This window comes from Lissotriton vulgaris, chromosome 3_1, assembly GCF_964263255.1.
Source record: "Lissotriton vulgaris chromosome 3_1, aLisVul1.2, whole genome shotgun sequence".
NCBI lineage: Eukaryota > Metazoa > Chordata > Amphibia > Caudata > Salamandridae > Lissotriton > Lissotriton vulgaris.
This window is the reverse complement of record NC_141689.1, coordinates 143,941,085-143,954,844: the sequence shown is the minus strand read 5'-3', so window position 1 is coordinate 143,954,844 and position 13,760 is coordinate 143,941,085. Positions and strand designations below refer to the sequence as shown.

At 42.2% G+C, this 13,760-nt stretch overlaps 1 protein-coding gene across 1 annotated transcript in view; it reads left to right on the top strand.

Moving 5' to 3' along the window:
• Nucleotides 1-13,760, top strand: part of LOC147726108 (CMRF35-like molecule 9) — a 261,759-nt gene that overhangs the window by 34,695 nt on the left and 213,304 nt on the right. The window lies entirely within an intron of this gene.

Below are 13,760 nucleotides of genomic sequence, written 5' to 3'. Positions count from 1 at the left end.
TGGATATGACACTCCATCCCTTGTCCCCCTCCAGGTCCCCTCTCACCACACACCACTGTCCTGAGGAAGACCCCTTGCGTAAGGCTGACAACTACCTACAAAACAATTGGGGTTGAAACGTCGACTTTTGAATATTGCCAGTCCTTCTCAACAGTACTTGGGTAACTGCGAACATCGTACCACATGGCAAAACTATACATTGATTGTGAACTATCATGAATGTGTATTTGACCACCTGTTGCACAGACATATGAGTAATATATGCCTGAACTTTTGTGATGTTTTGTCACCATTTTTTCTAAAACTTCACTTCACTACCCCACTGAAGTCACAACCTTTTCCCCCCTCCTCCTTCCCTACTTGGGGCACTGTCATGTTGAAAATATGTCAAAAATGTAGGCTTTTAAAACAAAATTTCAGTGTGATTAAATAACACTGTTACAACCAGAAAGCTGTGTTTGCACAATTGTATTTTATTGTGATTTGTTTGTCTGTTTAACACTTTGGATGTTACAATACTGGGACCACCTAATTGTATACTGTCTAGCACCCAGGTCCCAGTGATTCCGGGTTTACCTTTTTGTTTAAACCGGGAGGTTATCTGGGTCAGCTGCTCGGGTCAGAGTTAATTTTGCTATACTTCATTTGTGATTACTTGCCATAAAGACAGACCAGATATCCTCGTCAATACCTGGCCAACATGTGATTCTCTGCCTCACTGGTTCTACATATTCCCCATATATTTCTCTCAGGGGCCCTTCCCAAGAGTCTTCTGTCAACCCACACAGTCCAAAGACCCCTGTGTCTTACCAGAGCCATCTTGGAACAGCTTCCAAATTTTTTTTTTATTTTTTGATTCTATTGCTGCCGATATTATTCCCCACAGCACTCTTAATGCATTCTATTTTATTCCTAATAGCCATTTTATATGTTTTCCTAGTCTTGCGAAGGCAAAGGAACATCTCATTTTTTAAGTTCAAATAAAGTTTATTGAGCAAAAAGAGGTGTCAATACAATAAACATAAGTCGTACAGAAAAGAAGCAAAGTAAGCCAGAAAAACATTGCATAAATATCAGGAAAAGAAAAAGAAAATACACTGGTTGTGGAAATAAGTGAAGTTATACAAAACAGTAGTAAAATCTGCTATACAGAAAAATATTTAGGAACTATAAGGTCAATCAAGGAAGTTTGGGGACTTCTTGCTGAACAGATGACAGATGAGATGATTTTTTAGCAGAGGCATCAAGATATAAGGTTATAGGGAGCCATAAATTAGTGCGTTTTATTGCCATATGAGGAGGATAAACAAAGGCAGAATCCAACCTATGATTATGACAAACATTATACCACCATGCTTTAATCGATATATTCGTAAAATCCTTCCAGTTAGCAGTAATTTGTTGGAATGCAACCGCTATCAATAAATCAATAATTTGTATATCAAAAGTAACATGGTCCCAACAAGGGGAAAGACTACCTAGAAAAATGTGGCGAAAAGTAAAGGGGATGTGGGTGTGGAAAATGTCATTAATTTGGGTCCAAATTCGCTTCCAGAAGTCATGAACAGTTGTGCAGGAGAAAAGCATGTGAAATAAAGAAGCAGTAGGTGTAGAACAAGACCAACAGAGGTCAGGAACAGATGAAAAATCGTTTATGAAGCAAATGTGGTGTAAAAAGATGTCTGTTATAAATGAAAAAGAGAGTCTGAGTTAAAGTGGCAGATCTGGAGGATTTGCGAATTTTGACCCACATCTTATCCCATAGTGAAGTAGGCCAAGAAGTAGCAAAGTCATATTCCCATTGCTCCTCCACCTTAGACTTTGAGCGAGGCAAAGGCGTGGAGCGAAGAAATGCGTAGATAAGAGAAGCCTTGGAGTGAACAGCCAAAAAAGAGTGAAGGTGTGAGGTGGGATTAGGAGACGAAGAGAGATTGTGAGAATGCAGAATTTGGGTGTAGGCAGACATTACCGCTTCCTTAAGTGTAGGTTAGTTACGAGCAAAGGAAGCAGGTAAAACAAAAGAGTGGCGCAACATAGAAAAAGATACAAAGGTGGAATGAGAGAAAAGTTGAGAGACCCAAATTAAACTCTTTTGCCTCCACGATTTCCAATAAAAAGGTTTGTTGTTAATGAGGATATTGTTATTGTGCCAGATGGTAGAGGACAGAAAATCAGCAACAGAGGAAGGGGAGGTTAGGGAAGAGGCTAAGAGCAGCTTGACTGTAAATGTATGTATGGGGATGGAAGGTAACTGTGGTTTACGAGAAAAAGATAGAAACTCAGCAAAAGTAAAGGAAGAAAGAGAGAGACGTTCTACAGTGACCCACAAAGGACAAGGATCATCAGGATCACATAACCAGAAAGATGCCTGGCGTAAAAGAAAGCCTTGTGGTAAGTCAGAAAGTCAGGAAAATTGACACCTCCTTCAGATTTAGGACGAGTCAATCTAAGAAGAGACATACGGGGTTTTTTGCCCGACCAGAGAAAAGAAGAAAGAATAGCGTTAATCTTCGTAAAGAACTTCATGGTAATGGAGACAGGAATATTAGAGATGGTATACAAGACAATGGGAGATAACATGATAAAAATCTTCATCAAGCTCTGGTACTTCTTGATTTGTCCGCCGCATTCGGACCGGTTGACTATTCTATTCTGGTCAACCGTGTCGAACAGGCAGGCCTTAGAGACTCTGCTCTAGCCTGGCTGAAATCGTTCATTTCTGAACGTACTCAGTCTGTTCGCCTAGGCTCTTTTTCTGCTGCTAAAATCAAGTCCTTCTGCGGGGTCCCCCAAGGCTCTTCGTTATCTCCCCTATTGTTTAATTTATATATGCGGCCCCTTCTTTTTGCTTTAAGAAAGCACAAAGTCACTGTATTTAATTATGCAGATGACTTGCAGCTAGTCTTCGTACTTAATTCTCCAAATGCTGTGGAGGATTTTCAAGCTACCATGACTATGATCCAGAGTTGGATGTCCTCTAACCATCTTAAATTAAACCCGGGGAAAACTGAGCTGATCCTGCCTGGTAAGAGCGAAATCAGTTGGAGCCCTAACTTCTGGCCAGTTGATATGGGCCTCCCCCCTAAGAAATCTCCAACTGTTAAAAGCCTGGGGATAACCATCAATGAGGACCTCACGTTAAAATCCCAGATTGGAACCGTGGTTTCCTCTGGATTTTTTCAACTGAGGAAAATTAGGAAAATCGCACACTTCCTCACCCATTCCGCCCTAATTCAGGTAGTCATGGCCCTAGTCCTCTCCCACATCGACTTCTCAAACAGTCTCTATCTTGGCCTACCTGTAGGCCAACTTAGAAGACTGCAGTACCTGCAGAATCAGGCCGCCAGGCTGATCTGCAATGTACCTAAATGGGAATCGATTAAATCAGGCTTAGAGACCCTGCACTGGCTACCTGTGGCTCAAAGAGCCGAATTCAAAGCCGAGTGTATTATCTTCAAGGCATTGCAAGGCAAGGGACCTTTATTCATCAGGCAGCTGATTGGAAGATATGTTCCTTCACGCAGTCTGAGATCAGCCCACAAAGATCTACTTGAGGTACCACGCTTTAAGAAAAAATGACAAGGAGGCAGCAGGTTCCATTTTTTAGCAGCCACCCTATGGAATTCTCTGCCACTAGCCCTCAGGCAGAGTAAGGACCTCCTTGCCTTTAGAAAGGCATTTAAGACTCACCTTTTCACACAGGCATACTTGAAATAAAGATTCTCGTAGACTCACCCCTTGTTATGTTTTTTATCTCTTTCCAGCGCCAAGAAGCTCTCGGGCGTATGCGCGCTTTATAAATTTTTAATAACATAACATAACATAACATAACATAGTGTCAAGGCGTCCCCACCAAGAAAGATAAAGTGGGTGCCATTTGGTAGTGAGATCAGTCAATTTCTGGATACATTTGCTGGGACAAAGTAAGACCATATCTGTGATGGAGGGAGTGACGTGTAAACCTAAGTATTTGATATAAGAAGAATTCCAAGTGAAATTAGAGTCAGCAAAATCAGGTTTAAAAGTATATTTCGTGAGGGGCAAAATTTCGCATTTGTCCTTGTTCAGCTTATACCCATAAATCTGTGAATACTCACGAACTTCAGAAAGAAAAGTGGGAATAGAGACAATGGGATTGGAGATAAATAGCAAAATGTCATCAGCGTAAGCAGCAAGCTTAACATGAGAATGTGGAGTCTGAAAGCCGTGTATATCAGGATTTTGTCTGAGTTTGGAAAGGAAGGGCTCCAAAGCTAAATTAAAGAGAAAAGGGGATAGAGGGCAACCTTGTTGAACGCCTCTACCTAAAGCAAAAAAGGAGGAATCGAGACCATTTGCGCAAACCGCTGCTGTAGGATTGGAGTAAAGAAAGGAAATTAAGGACACAAATTTGGGACCAAAACCAAACCATTTGAGGGCAGAGAAAAGGTATGTCGATTCTACCCTGTCAAACCCTTTCTCTGCGTCCAGGGCAATAGCCGCTAGGGAGTCTGGAAAACGTGGGGACTTGGACAAAACATTAAAAAGAAGTCTAGTGTTATCAGTAATAAAACGGCCCTTAACAAAGCCAGATTGCTCGGGCCGAGTAATTCAGGCAAAAAGGGGTCTAGTCGAGCTGCAAGAGATTTAGCATAAATCTTATAATCAATGTTAACAAGTGAAATTGGTCTACAATTTTTGCAATATCGAGAATGTTTGCCTGCCTTAGGAATAATACAAATATGAGCATCGGCAAAGGTACCCGAAGAGCCGCCCAGAGTGACAAAGGAGTCAATAAGAGAATGTAACTTGGGTATTAGCAATTTGGAGAAATGAAGATAAAACTCAACAGTAAAGCCATCAGGCCCCGGAGCTTTATCTTTTTTGAGAGAATTGAGAGCGGAGAGTAATTCCTGCTGGGAGACATCCAATTCCAAAGAGGTTAGGTCAATGGGGAAATGGTCTGGTTGACGAATGGTAGAGTAAAAATCAGAGAGAGACTGAGGGGAAGGATGGGTTTCAGAGGAATAGAGGGGTGAATAGAAACGAGAGAATTCATCAAGGATATCGGTGTCTTTATGTCGAGGGACATCATTCTCAGCAAATACAGATTCAATAAATGAACTTGTTATGTTTGATTTTTAAATAATTAGCTAGAATTTTCCCTGCTTTATTTTTTCCACCATAAAATTTGGAACTAGATTTCAATAAGTAAAGAGAAGCATCCTCAGTAGATTTCTTATTAAATTTCAACTTGGCATCAATTAGCACTATCAAGCTTTCCTTCGAGTGAGAGGCATAGTAGGAGTGTTCCAGACTCTTTATTTTACGAAGAAGGTCACTAGTATATTTACGGGCAGCCTTCCGTTTTGCAGAAACATAACGAATGATGAAATCCCTAGCTGTGGCCTTAAAAGCATCCCAAATAGTGTGAGTAGGAATAGACAGGGTATCATTGAAAAGAAAATATTCATTACAAAATTCAGTAAAAGAGGTGGTAAATTTGGGATCTAAGAGTAGGGAATTATTGAAACGCCATCTCTTTGGTCCGGTAACTTTTGGTATAATGTCAATATCAATATGGACAGGAGCATGGTCAGATAATAGGATAGGACCAATTTCTGCATGAGTAAGGGATTGTGCAAGATGGTGGGAAACAAAAATATAGTCAATGCGTGATTGGGAATGGTGGGAGGGAGAGTAAAAGGTAAACTCCTTAGTGGTTGGGTTACATAAACGCCAAGCATCAATAAGTTTATGCTGTGAAATAGCGTGAGTAAAGAGTTTATGGGGCTTGTTCGGGATGAAGGAGGTTTTGGAGTTTCGGTCTAGAAAAGGGTCAAGAGGCTGATTACAATCCCCTGCTAAAACAAAATGATCATCAACGAGACTAGTGATGCGAGTAGCCATCTCGTGCCAAAAATTCGGATGACCACCTGTGGGGGCATAAATGTTAAAAAGTGAGAGTGGAACATGCCTCAAGGAAAGCTTGACAAATGACCATCTACCATCAAAGTCTGAAGCAGTGTCTAAAATGGAGTAAGTAGGAGACTTACGAATAAGAATAGCAACACCATTCCGCTTACCATCTCCAGTAGCAAAAAGTACCTCTTCCACCCAACCTCTTTTAAGCTTAACAGATTCTGCTTCAGATAAATGAGTCTCTTGTAAAAAGGCAAAATCCACATTCAATTTAGCAAGGTGAGAAAGGATTTGTTGTCTCTTAATGGGAGAGTTAAGACCTTTAACGTTCCATGAAACAATACGTACTGACATTTAAGAAAAGGAAAAATTGAAAAAAGGAAAACAACTACAATAGAAGTAAACCTCAAAAAGGTGAAAAGTATAAGAAAATGAAAGAAGAAAAAGCGAAAGAGATGATAAGATAAAAAATAGATGAACAGGGAAAAATTGGAAATGAAAGAGAAAAAGTGACACCTCAAAAAAGAGAACAAGAAGAAAGGCAAAAAGGGAGGATAAGATAAGGACAGAGACAAAAGGAAACATGTTAAAAAGAGAAGGAAACGTACTTACAGGTAGGGGAGGTGAGGGAACACAAGCAGGAAGGAAACCAAACGTAGAAGGGGGAGGGGGTAGAGGCAACTGGAGGAGACAAGACGGTCAGGGCTTGCGAACCGCCCGGCTGGGGAAACACGGAACATAATGTATCATCTGTGGAAACAAAAGGAGAGCATTAGGGGAAAATAAGATAACAATGAGAAAAACTAAACTACGCGAAGGTCATACAAATATAGGTAGTATATATAAAAAGGGAGAATAAACAATGAACATTATGAACATCAATAACAACATGAAGAAAGTGAAGAGAAACACAATGCACGGGTAACTATAAGAAAACTGAGGAACCTGTGCAGAAACCTATGCAAACAGCACAAGACTGTAAAAGAGAAAAACAACATTAGTCATAAGAGTCAAGGAGAGAATGCAGAAGAGGGACCAGAAGTATCCATGGTAGCTGATTGACATGAATTCAGGAAGCTCCGAAGTTGTACAGGATCTTCGTAGGTCGTCGTCTTGTTGTTGTACGTGACCCTAAAGAGACAGGGATGGAAGAGTCCATAACGAGCACCAATGGATCGAAGTTCAGGTCTAATGTCCAGAAAGGCTTTGCGGCGGCTAGCCGTGGCTCTAGCATAGTCCTGTGCGAAGAACAGGGGGGATCCAGACCATGTAAGACGAGGAGAGGCTCGAGCTGCTGAGAGGACCTTTAAAAGGTCAGTATATTGTAGGAAGTACATGATGATGCCTCTGGGCCTCACCAAGGTAGAAGTAGACGAAGGAGCTCGACCAAGCCTTTGAGCCCTTTGTATATTGAGCACAGTGTCCTCTGGAAGATGGAGGAGTTTAGGAAGAAAGGACTTGAAGAAAGTAATAGGGTCACTCCCCTCACAACCTTCCACAAGGCCGTAGATGCGCAGATTATTGCGACTATTTCTGTTCTCAAGGTCCTCAACCTGCTTTTGAAGAGAAGAGAACTGGGAATGCATGTGCGCAGTCTTGGCAGAGGACCTGAAGAGAAGAAACACTGTGTTCCACCGACGCGACCCGTGCTTCCATTTGAGTCCAGTTGTCAGTTAGAACCTGTAATTTAGCGTTAGTCTCTTCCATAAAAGGGCGGAGTGCCCTTATCTCTTCCAACAACAGATCAATAGAAGTAGGTGGAGTAGAGGCAGATGGTGAGGGGGGGGTCTTTTTTCAGTCACTTAACTGTGGTCTTCCCGTTGGGCTGAGGAAGGGATTCCATGGCCGGATTCGACATAAGAACAGGAGGTTCTTGAGAAACTTCCAACTGAGCCAGTGCTGAAAAAACCGTAGAATTTTTAATAAAAGTGCGCTTTGAGGTTTTGCTGGCGCAATTCGTTGTAAGGTTGCCCATCAGGTTATCAATTGTCAGCAGAAGCATAGCCAGAGGGTGCGCAATAGGAGAGAAAAGGACCCCTTATCTTTCAGAATGAACAGTCAGTATTAGAATGAAAATTAAAGAGCACAGCAAGGAAGGGTTAAAATCACGACTCAAAAGCAGAGCAAAAATAGCGAGGTCAACAATCAGACGCAGGGGCAACTAAGGCTGAGAAAGGAAAAAGCCGCCCGCAACAGGGTATGAGCTTCTGAACAGTAAAATCTGAAAGTCACATATGATAAGCTGTGCTGTGAATAAGCGCAAAAGATTAGCTGCCAATGAAGAGGGTAGCTAATAAAAAACAGGCCAGCAGAGGCGCAATCAACTGTATTACATAGAAGAAGCAGAGTAGATATTTAGTTAGGTGAAACTGCGCAGGCAAACCAGGACCAGAGGAGCCAGAAGGTAATGAATTGACGAAATGGCCACATGTGTGGAGAGGAAAAAAATAATGTCACTTGGAACCAAAATGAAGGGTTATTTGAAGCAAAGAAAGTCACTGATTTGAAATATGATGGCCCATTATGAGGAGAGAAAAAGGCTTCCGGCACTTCAAAAGATTAGCAAAAGCGCTGATGTTTCACCTGTGAAGGACGCCTTGCGAGTGGAGCTGCACAAAATTGCGGCCGCGGCCATCATAGAACCGCATCCTGAAGAACGCCGATTAGGAATGCTGATAAAACGCCATACAGGCTGCCGCTGAAGAACACATCTTACTCCAGGCACCTTCCGACGCCGAAATCCTTCAATTAGGCATAAGAAGACCAACGCGGTCCGCCGGTTCGTCCCAGCCACAACGGAGCGCTTATGCCGGCACCGCCATCTCCTACGGGCGCTAAGCCATGCCCCGTGGCAAAGGAACATCTCTAAATCATACTTTAACCTTAGTCTTCTTTCCCCTTTTCTGATACTTGCTTTTATTTTCCGGCATTTCTAATTAAACCAGCCCTTCCCTTCACTCTAGTCTCTCTTCTTCCTACATTCTCCAAAACTGTTGCTTTTTATTTCAACCCTTAAACATTGAACCAATTGGCTCATTACATTTTGTAACCATCCAAAAATAATAGTATTGGGGCTACTTCCAAATATTTGACTCTGCTGAAAGGCAGCCAGTTTTTCCATATGCTCCTCTGACATGCAAGTCGAAAGCCACCTAGGGTAGTCCATTTGTGTAGGGATTGCTATATCTCAACATTTTTTATTTCCTCCTCCTGTTTCCAGTTTTAAGGGGAAATTCTCACTTCCCTAAGCTCTTACCACCTCAAAACCACTAACTAGTTCTAAATTTCATGCGTGCAGAAAACTATATTCTATAGGACATATTTGATGGCCTAGTTTAAATGTACAATCGGCTGGCTGATCTGCACCGTCCTTCCATTTATAGAAACTAAACCCATTGAGCCCAAAAATTGTCCTAGAGCCATGTCTTGCGCTGCCTTATCAACCTTGGGGAAGCTGACAGCGTTTACCTTATATGATGAAAAAGCTCTTTATACCATGGATCAAGTCTACAGGGGTCTAGTTTATGTTTAAAATCTCCCATTACTACGAACAAATCTCTCTGAGATACATTGATTGTAGCCTGTATATCGTCTTTCAACCTTTCCAGTTTTTGCTTATACTCCTTATCGCTGCCCCCCTGCATATAGACATTAACTAGGACTATACCGTCACACTCTGCAGGCCACCATCCATTTACATTTGGCCAGGGCCAGACTGGGAACCAAAACTGGCCCTTTCAAAGAGCTTGGCTGGCCTCCCTGGGAGCGGCAGAGCTCTTTGCCAGGGCCGGTTTCGGCCGATTTTGTTACAGGGTCCGATTTTGCAGATATGCAAAAAAAAGTACTGTAACAAAAATGGCCCCCAGGGGCCCAAAATCGGCCCCCACCCTAGAGGCCCACTGGGGAAACGCTTCCTGGGGGACCACCTTCTTAGCAATGTTTGTGGATATAAGGGTTATTTGACATCCAGATGGTTGTCCAAATTGACTTCCCTTAGCTGAACTATTCAGCTGGACATACCCCTAAATAATTGGGGGTTTTATCACACAGTCAGGTGACCTGTAAACAAACAATTCCATTACTGCAGATTGATCCTTTAAAACTTTCCAGTTCTGACATTTTGCTATAACCATTATTATTCCAAGTAAGAATATCCAGGATGTGCGATGACCCTACCTGCTAGTCAATCTCACTTAGCCAGCCATTTTCCCCATTTACCGGTGATGCATGAGCATTTAATCTATTTACTAAAGGTAGTCCTTTCCTACATCCATCCATTTCATGGCATCTTATGGTAATTTCAAGATCTTTCTTGACATAATTCCTCTGGTCCATCAGCCTGACCTGCCTTGGTCCTAACCCCACAAGATTATTCAGAAAAGGTTTATCATGATTATTCCTTTCTGACAATTTGATATTCTTGCTTTCTTCCCACCTTTCCCTTGGTGTGTTGGTTAATAAAATAACCACAGATCATGTCCTTTTCTACTTTCTATTTCTTGGGGGCTCTCCCTAACTTCACCCCTCCTTCTACCATCTGTTGGTTCCATTTCTTTCCCTCCCTCCATTTGATTTAGAAACACTTTTTTCCCTTTGCCCATCCACCTAGTTACTCTTACCATCATCACACTCATTTTTATTACTAATAGGATGTGTTTTATGGTTCCTTTTTTTTACAATGGCGTTCTCTACACTCCCTTTCCTTCCTCCACACCTTCTTAGAGTGTCTAATATCAGTTCCACATACTGGGACATTCTTTTTCTGATTTTTTACCAAAACATTTACTGTGCACTTATACCCTCTTTCTTTGACTACCTCCTCCTTTTTCTACTGTTTTATATTTACTCCTTTCCTAAAACCTCTCCTCAGTCGCCTCAGCCAAGGTATATATTTCTTGTATCTCATCATTTCTCCCTGTTTCTTTATGAGCATAGGTTATTGAGACATAAATGCAGTTTGTTTTTCATTTCGCAAGATGGTACCTTCATTCTCTCCCATTCATGCTGGGGAACACTTACATTGGTTGTTTTCCCCTACCAACTGGCCTTACCATAGAGGGGAATATGGTCCTTGATTTGCTTTAGTTCCCCCTCCCCCACCATAATTTGAATCTCGTCTTTTTGGTCTATTAGAATGTCATTAGTCATTACTCATACCTCCAACAGGCCTTGCACAGTGTTTTGCATGATCAACATTACTTCCAACATTGAGGCACTTGGTATTGCTGTAACTTTGAGGTTAGATATGGATCATTTCGAAGAGTTGTTTACTATACCGGGGAGAAATTCCATTCTTTCATTCACCTCCAGTTGTTCTTCTACAGGATTACTGGGCCCCAAACTGCAGTGTTCGCTGTCTACACTACTCTCATCCCCCATCTGGTCCACAGTTTTCGAAGGGGGAGAAAAAAATGGGGTGATGCGGATAATCATGTATCCAAGAGTAGTTCAGATATATCATGGTGACTTAAGCAGGGTGACTGTAAATCCAGGGATATCAGACTGGCGGATATTAGTTGTTTTTCACCACACAGCTGGGAATCAGATAGAAGTTGGTTCTTTTTTAAATGTTTACCCACAAAGTCTCTAATCATCTTCGTGACAGATGTTCCCCCTTTTGCCTCCCTCTCTTGCTTTGGTAGAGGTTTTAATTAGGAGGCACTTTATTCCGGTTTATGCATATCTTTGTGCAGTTACTTCTGCAAGTTTTGTGGCAAACAAGAAAAAAAAACCCTCCCAAGAGCTTTGTAATGAACTTTCTGACTTCTATGATAAGAAGACTGATAAAACTCTTGATGATATTGGAAATTCTCCCCCTACATTACCTCTCGACCTTGCTACTCCAAATCTTTCGGGTGACATAGTATTAACTCAGGAGCAGAAAACTCGGAAAGATCATATAGAACCTCAGGGAATTATTTGGAATACCTTTGAACCTATCACAGAAGAAGGCTCCCACTCCTTTGAGGATTCGATCTCATCAGGCTCCCCACCTGATCCTCTCCCTTTGAGAGAGTGGAAAGAGCTAAAAGACAAACTCATCTCACCTACTCTATGGATCTGCAACCAATCACTGGAAAGTTGTGTGGTACCATGTTTGTGGAAAAAGGCAATAGTCACCTCTATGGCAAAACACCCTGCAGTCAACCCTATGATATTAAGTAACTATAGACCGATATCCTTCCTTCTCTTTCCAGTGAATGTACCAGAGTGATATGTGAGTGGGAAGTTGTCCCAATACTTGGAAAATCCCTATCTTATTGAAGATGAACAATTCGGTTCAGGTCTGGTCATGGCACCGAGTCATCCTTACTCACTGTCATGGATGAGCGATGGAGGAGGGTTGACAATGGTCTGCCGACAGTCTCGGTCTTGCTTGACTTGTTGGCAGCCTTTGACATGGTCAACCATAAGATTCTACTCACCAGACTAACCACAACTGGAGAGAAGGGTATAGTACTCAAGTCGTTGGAATCATATCTGACTGATAGGTGTCAGGCAATTGCACTTCCCCCTTACTGATCAGAATTTAAAAGCCTGTGTCAGGAAGTCCCTCAGGGCTCTGCACTTAGCCCTATCTTATTTAATGTCTACATGAGTCCCCTAGTTTCTCTGATAACGAAGTATAGTGTCAATCTGGCTAGCTATGTAGATGACACCCAGTTGACCTTGTCTATCAAGGGTGGGCAACATGATAAAGTAGAGGCCTTTCAGAAGTGTATGGTAGACTAGTTTAAGGAGGTGAACTTGTACTCCTTTAAGTTAAATGGGGATAAAACTGATTTCTTGTGTTCAGCCACACAAATCCCTATAGAATTCCCCTCAAATCTACAGGCTTTCACCACAGAAGATGTGCTTAGTTCAACTGATGCAGTCCACAATCTTAGGGTCATTTGTGATAACAAGTTATCCAAGGAAAATCATGTCATAAAAGTGGCTGGCACTGGCTTTGCTCTGCTAGAGGTCCTTAGGAAAGTGCTCGCTTTACTGCCTGTCTAAGCCATATCACTTAAGTGTGGCTCAATGGTTAGAGCGGCAGACCCTGATGCAGTAGTCTGGCCGGGACCAGGGTTCAATTCCCGCCTTGGCGGGTCTCGGGCTCAATTTCCTAGGACCTGATAATTCTCGCCTCGTGCCTATTCTGATCATGAGCCCCACTCTGAACCTCTGGGCAATAGCTTGCTTAATCTCTACAACGGCCCAAACAACTCTGAGGATGCCTGACTTCACCTTGGGGGTGCCCAGGAGTGGGCTCCTTACAGGGAAAGGCCAGAAAGGGTTCCTCTGCGGTATTCGTACAAGCGCCAAGATGCCTCTGGGTAGTCGTGCGCTATATAAGTGCGTAATTATCATTTATCATTTTATCTTATACTCAGTAGATTGGACTACTGTAATGCTTTATTACTGGGTGCTCTGAAGTATTTGATAAACAGACTACACATAGCAGCAAATCCAGTCCAGCAGTCCTTTGCCCCGCCTCATGGAATGATCTGCTACAGTTTCCTGCCTCATTCCACTACGAATGTTTGACTTCCAAAAAAGAGGCTAACTAAGTCGGAATGCAGAAATCTTCACTGAGATTTTGTCCAGTGGCTTCCGGAAGACTACGTTCCCTCCTCAGACACTGCCTGCAACCTCGCCTTGCTGAACTATTCCCTTTTTGCTGGAATTTCTTCTAAGTCTGAAGGTAAGCCCCAACCAGGCACAATCCACTCCTTGTATCTGACCCGCACTCCATGTTGACTTTGAGCCGGTCTCTCATGACTAGATGTCCATGGTTGGCGCTTATATCAAATTCTATGTTCTACTTATTGGATTATTGACATTTTGGTTTATTGACATTTGCTAATTTCTAAATT